Genomic DNA, 6,000 nt, shown 5'->3' with positions numbered 1-6,000 from the left:
GGTCCCCTCTCCATTACCACAGTAATATATGGTAACTGAAGAACGTTTAGGAAACATCGAAACGAAGAAAATATGATTTTTTTTTCTAAACAGTGTAGCACTAAGTGCAAGAATTTTGGATGACAAAAAATTCAGACAGGTGAGCCTATATGCCTGCCTTTCATTAACTGCAATGAAATTAACCTTTTCACTACTTCGTGGATGAAAAGACAGTAATGAGGTACATAAATAATTAACTTTAATTTTTTTTAATTTTTAAAATTTAATTTATTTTTTCAAATATGGGATGCTTCAAGAATTTGCATGTCATCCTTGCACAGGGGCCATGCCAATCTTCTCTGTATCATTCCAATTTTAGTATATGTACTGCCGAAGTGAGCACAATAATTAACTTTTTAAAAACACATATTTAGGGGCACCTGGGTGGCTCAGTTGATTTAGTGTCTGACTATTGATTTCAGTTCAAGTCATGATCTCAGGGTCATGAAATGGAGCCCCATGTTGGACTCCATGCTAGTCTTGGGCCTCCTTAGGATTCTCTCTCCCTTTCCCTCTGCCCCTCACCCTACCCCTCCCAAATAAAATAAATATACTAAAATAAAAATAAAATATTTATTGTAACAAGTATCACAAAAGTGTATGAAGTAAAAAGTGATGATTTCCCACCACACCATCCTTCTCTATAATTATAATTATTTTCTATAGAAACAAAAATCTTTATATCTATGCTTACCTGGTTATACACATACATACAGATCTGCAAGCTTCATGAGTCAGGGATCACCTATGTCTATCTTGATGTACATCATTGTAAGTCTAGTGCATACCATGGACCTTAGTACACAGAAGGTGCTAAATTGAATGAATAAATGTCACACTGTATGTTGTTCTGTAGGTGGCTTTTTTTTTTTTTTTTAATTTAAGAATGTAACCTGAATTTGTTTCCATGTTAGGGCATTGATAGCTACTTCATTATTTTCAATGGCTCCAGAATAATCCACTATGTGAATGCACTATAATTTATTCAATCAGTACCCTAATACTGGATGTTTAGGTTATGTATATATATATATTTTTTTTTTTTTAATTTTACTTATTTATTTGAGAGAGAGAGAATGAAAGAGAGAATGAGTAGGGAGAGCAGCAGGGAGAGGAGAAGCAGACTCACCATTGAACAGGGAGCCTGATGTGGGGCTCAGTCCCAGGAGGCTGAGATCATGACCTGAGCTGAAGGCAGACACTTAATGACTGAATCACTCAGGCACCCCTAGGTTACATATATTTTCATGCTCACACACACACATATGCACACTTCTGTACAGCATTACAAACAATACTGGAGTAAACATGATAGCCAAATTATTTTGTATAAAAGTTCTATCAATTTGTCTTCTTTTTTTTTTTAAAGATTTTATTTATTTATTTGACAGACAGAGATCACAGGTAGGCAGAGAGGCAGGCAGAGAGAGAGGAGGAAGCAGGCTCCTGGCTGAGCAGAGAGCTTGATGTGGGGCTCCATCCCAAAACCCTGGGATCATGACCCGAGCCAAAGGCAGAGGCTTTAACCCACTGAGCCACCCAGGCACCCCTCAATTTGTCTTCTTACTAACATTAAATGTGTGTTGAGTTCCCCACATTTATGTGAGGGATGATAGCGAAATTGGATATTTGTTGTTGTTGATGTTTCTTTTGTTTGGAAAAAGGGTCCTTATAAGGGGAACTGTAGTCTGCTTTAAAGTGAAGTTGGGATTCAAATGGGGAAGATCCTAAATGGCAAATAGGACATTTGAATTTTTTTCTAAAGATTTTATTTATTATTTGACAGATCACAAGTAGGCAGAGAGGCAGGCAGAGAGAGAGGGGGAAGCAGGCTCCCTGCTTAGCAGAGAGCCCAATGTGCGGCTCGATCCCAGGACCCTGAGATCATGACCTGAGCTGAAGGCAGTGGCTTAACCCACTGAGCTACCCAGGCTCCCCAGGACATTTGAATATATTTTTAAAGTAATGAAAGAGAAAGGATTTGAGAATCTTCTTATACATTATAAAATGTTCGAGCTGGAAGAGATCTTAAAAATTATGTTTCAGTGAATTTATTTTATAGATGGGAAATAGAAATTCTAAGAAGTAAAATGATTTATTTAACCACACACTATCTATTTAAAGCAGATCTGATATTAGAACAAGGTTGTTTGGGTCTCAGCCTGTTATTCTCCAGTTTTATTCAGCAAATATTTAGTAACCATCTTGTACTAAGTAATAAAGAAGATTCAGCAAATAAGAACACATACTTACCGAGCACTTTCTTGTGCCAGATCTTTGAGATACATTTTAATCTAGCCCAGTGTATATACCATACTAAATCAATCTACTATGTTTTTTTTTTTTTTTTACTGTATGTTTGTTTTTTTGTTTTGCTTGTTTCTTTGTTTTTTAGTATTAGTAAGTATTCCTATGTTTCAGTGTGGTAGTAATTCTTAGAGCCAAGCCTCAAATAAGTTCTGTAGATCAGTAGGAAAATGATACTATTGTTTTACTCAAAAAGGTGTCAAATGGAGAGCAGGGCTGATTGCTTTTTTCTCAGGTCTGTTTAGAGTATCAGGCACTTCTCTGTGTAAGCCCTCAGTGTGCACAAACCTAAGAAATGCCAGAATTGAAAGAAAGCCAGCTGAAGTTGGAAGAGTGGCTGAAATGTGGCTGGGGAGACCGGTCAGATAGATCAAGGAGGACTTTGTTGATCTAGCTAAGGATTTTTGCTTTTGTTCTAAGGAAATGGGAAACTAATGAAGGGTTTTAAGTGGATGCTCCGCAGGGTCTTATTTGCAATTAAAAGAGAAGGAAGGGGGAGACTCTTGGGTTTTAAATGCATTAGGAAAGCTGCAAGGTGAATGAATCAGGAGGCTGTATATCATTAGCCTAGGTGGTAGTTGATGGCAACTTATTCCCTAGCTACAATGTATAGAGAGGTGGAGTTACATTAGGGACACAGAATTGACAAGATTTTGGTGCACTGATATGGCACGGAGAGGGAGAAGTTAGTGTCTTGTATTCTTCTCTAGTTCACAGCGAATGCTCCTGGATGCAAGCGGGTGATGTTCATTGGGATGGGAACTCTGGAGACAGAAGATTGGGAGGAAGATCATGGGGTCAGTTTTTAAATGTTGTGAAGGGCCTGAAACTCCGCATAAAGACTTAGGGGGTGATTAGACAAAGGAATGAGAGGTCAGAGAAGAGCTAGAGATTTTAATTTGGGAGTCTTGAGTACATGGTAGAAGACATTGCCTAGGTTGAGGCACCTTTTTTTTTTTTTTTTTTTAAAGGAACTTGATCGCCAGGAAGGTCTAAAAAAGCTTTGGATGGGGGCGCCTGGGTGGCACAGTGGGTTAAAGCCTCTGCCTTCAGCTCAGGTCATGATTTCAGGGTCCTGGGATCAAGCCCCACATCCGGCTCTCTGCTTAGCAGGGAGACTACTTCCCTGTCTCTCTGCCTACTTGTGATCTCTGTCTGTCAAACGAATAAATAAAATCTAAAAAAAAAAAAAAAAAAAAAAAAGAAAAGTAAAGAAAAAAGCATTGGATGGTTCAGATCCATAATTTTCATTTTTTAATTCATAGGATTACCCTATTTTTATTTTTGTAAACATTTGGGCTGTTTTTCATTTTTAACATTATCTACCTTTGGATTACGAACTAAAATCCTTGTTGCTGAATTAGCTGAATACCATAGCAGATACATGTTTAATAAATAGTAAGGGATTGTTAGGTGGTGGAAATGTTAGATCTCTGCTGAACAGATTGGCTAGATAGTACTTTGGTGAAGTATTTCATATTTTGATCTGGCTACCTCTGGAAAATAATCTGACATTTTATGTGCTTAAGCACTTTCAAGAGCACTCATCTAACTTTTCCTCGAACCACTGGCTTGTTGTCACATCACAGAGCTTATTTCGGGAACCAGTGAGCTCTTAAAAATAAGCTTGTTTTTAACCAAAAGGACACTTACAGCTGAATTGGATAAAATCAGTATCTAAACGGCGATTGAAATTCTAATATCTTTGTCTTGTCTTTCTTACACCTAGTAAATGGCTACAAATGAAATGTCACTTCACATAAGATTTAGTTGCCAAGATTTTTAAAAAAGAAACAGATATGTTCTTCACAGTTGCCCTAACCACGCAGCTTTTGTGCTGCTTCAAGTTGCTCAAACTGTGCTCAGAGGAAGCCCTTAAACTGCTTTTAAAAGGCCAGAGACTGAAACAGACTATTGCACAACTCTTCACCACCGGGCGGTTTCGCTTCCAAATCTGGCTTTCGTATCATCCCACGGCCGGAGTCGCTTCTGGCTCCACTGGAGCCAGCCCGGTTCCCCTCAAAAGCAGCCAGGGTTTCCTCGTCCGAGCCACGGGCGCCCCTCCTTCCGCCCAAGGATTTCTCGAAAGTGAAGCCGCGTGGGCGCAGGGCCCCCAGAGGTCCCATTGTCCGGCCGGGTAGACTTGCTTTTCCCAGAGTGACTCCCGCACTCAAGTCCCACCGTCTAGGTTAACCAAAGGTCTACAGGTCTCCGCGCCACTCCCCTCCCCCCGCCGCCCCATTGTCTGCCTCGCCCCGCCCCGGGGGACACGTGCGCCTGCAGCTTCCCGAGCTAGAAGAGCGCGGGGCGGCGGCGGCGTGGACACAGCCGGGAACGGCTCCGCGGCCGCGGCGCCGGGGGCGGGGGCCGGGCGCGCACGGACCGGTGGGTGCCCTTCGGGAGCTGCGGTAGCGTTCCGCGCCCCCCGCCCAGCCGGCCCGGGACGGGGCGGGGGATAGGGCGGACGGGAGCTCGGTGGGGGTGGCGTGCGCGTGGTGCTGCGGTGGGGGTGGGGTGGGGTGGGGCGGGGTGGGGAGATGCCTGTCTCCTGACAAAGGAGAACGAGTGGGACACGCTGAGCCGGCCCGCCCCGCACGGAGGAGGGCGGGAGGGGGAGTGCCGGGAGGGGAAGGGGCGGGCCTTTCATTCACTGTCGGCCCCTCCGTTGCCGCCGGAGCGGAAGGGCGGGGTCTCGCGCCCCCCTCCTCCGGGAGGTGCGGAGCAAGGGAGGTGGCGGGGCGTGGGGGCGGAGCCCGCGGGCGCGCGTCCCGAGGCGTAGACTACGTCGTCACGTCAGCGCGGGAGAGAGAAAGAGAGGAGCCGACTCGGCTGGGACTGGGGGACGGAGTCGAGAGAGCGAGCGAGGGAGGGTGTGAGCGAGCGTTCGAGCGAGGAGGGGAAAGGCGGCCACTCGTGTCTGAGCGGCCGCGGACGGCACTGGGAGTGGTGGGGGAAAGGAGTAGGGAGGGGAGAAAGAAAGGCCGAGAAAGGAGCCGGACGGAGGCTGGTGGTGGTGGTAGGGGGAGAAGGAGGAGCTGGAGGAGGGCAGGGGCAGAGGGAGTGAGTGAGAGAAGCGGACGCGCGAGGGAGGGGAGGGGAGGGAAAGGGGGGGGGTCACGCGGGCGCGCGCGCGCGCACCGGGAGCGCGCTCGGAGGCGAGTGGAACTGGATCGGGTTTGCTGCCAGCGGCGTGAGCTTCGGCCGCCATTTTACAACAGCTCCACTCGCGCCGGACACAGGGAGCAGCGAGCACGCGTTTCCCGCAACCCGATCTCCTCGGACAGGATCCTTCCGCCGCAGCCCAACGGGGAGGTAACGACCGCCTGGACCCGGGTCTGGGAGGGGAGCGCCGTGACATTGTGGAGTGAGCTGGGGGAGGGAGGTGTGGGGAGAAACCGGCTTTTCTGGAAAATGGATTCCAAGGGGGAGAGGAGCACGTTGACTAGGGCTGCTTGAGAGTAGGCCGCGGCCCGCGCCGCCACTTCCTTCTCTTCTCCATGTGCTGCCGCCGTTCGGGCTTTGTCTGCGGCGCTCCAGGGAGGAGGCGGCCCCTTGGCCCGCGCGGACCGCGAGCGGCGGCGGAGTTGGTGCTGTCGTGGCCGTCGTCGCGGCGCGGGAGTGGGCGGAGAGGAGTGGGTCCCGTCCCGCAGCCGC

The 6,000-nt window shown here is 47.2% G+C and overlaps 1 protein-coding gene and 1 non-coding gene across 6 annotated transcripts in view; one reads left to right on the top strand and one right to left on the bottom strand.

The window, feature by feature from the left end:
• Positions 1-275: 275 nt before the first annotated feature.
• LOC116868234 lies at positions 276-382 on the bottom strand. The gene has a single exon (XR_004382777.1). It is a non-coding gene; the product is annotated as a U6 spliceosomal RNA (small nuclear RNA).
• A 5,058-nt stretch (positions 383-5,440) lies between these two features.
• Positions 5,441-6,000, top strand: part of SYNCRIP (synaptotagmin binding cytoplasmic RNA interacting protein) — a 31,381-nt gene continuing 30,821 nt past the window's right edge. For 2 of the 5 annotated variants that reach the window (XM_032858062.1, XM_032858061.1), the window contains exon 1: positions 5,442-5,658. The gene's annotated coding sequence lies outside the window, so the exon portion shown is untranslated. Of the gene's footprint in view, positions 5,659-6,000 lie in introns of all 5 variants that reach the window. The other 3 variants (XM_032858064.1, XM_032858063.1, XM_032858060.1) reach the window with 2 other exon arrangements.

Source organism: Lontra canadensis, unplaced genomic scaffold (genome assembly GCF_010015895.1).
Source record: "Lontra canadensis isolate GAN:19392208 unplaced genomic scaffold, GSC_riverotter_1.0 scaffold14, whole genome shotgun sequence".
Classification (NCBI taxonomy): domain Eukaryota; kingdom Metazoa; phylum Chordata; class Mammalia; order Carnivora; family Mustelidae; genus Lontra; species Lontra canadensis.
Note: the sequence above shows the minus strand (reverse complement) of the source record. Positions and strands in the feature narration are given on the sequence as shown.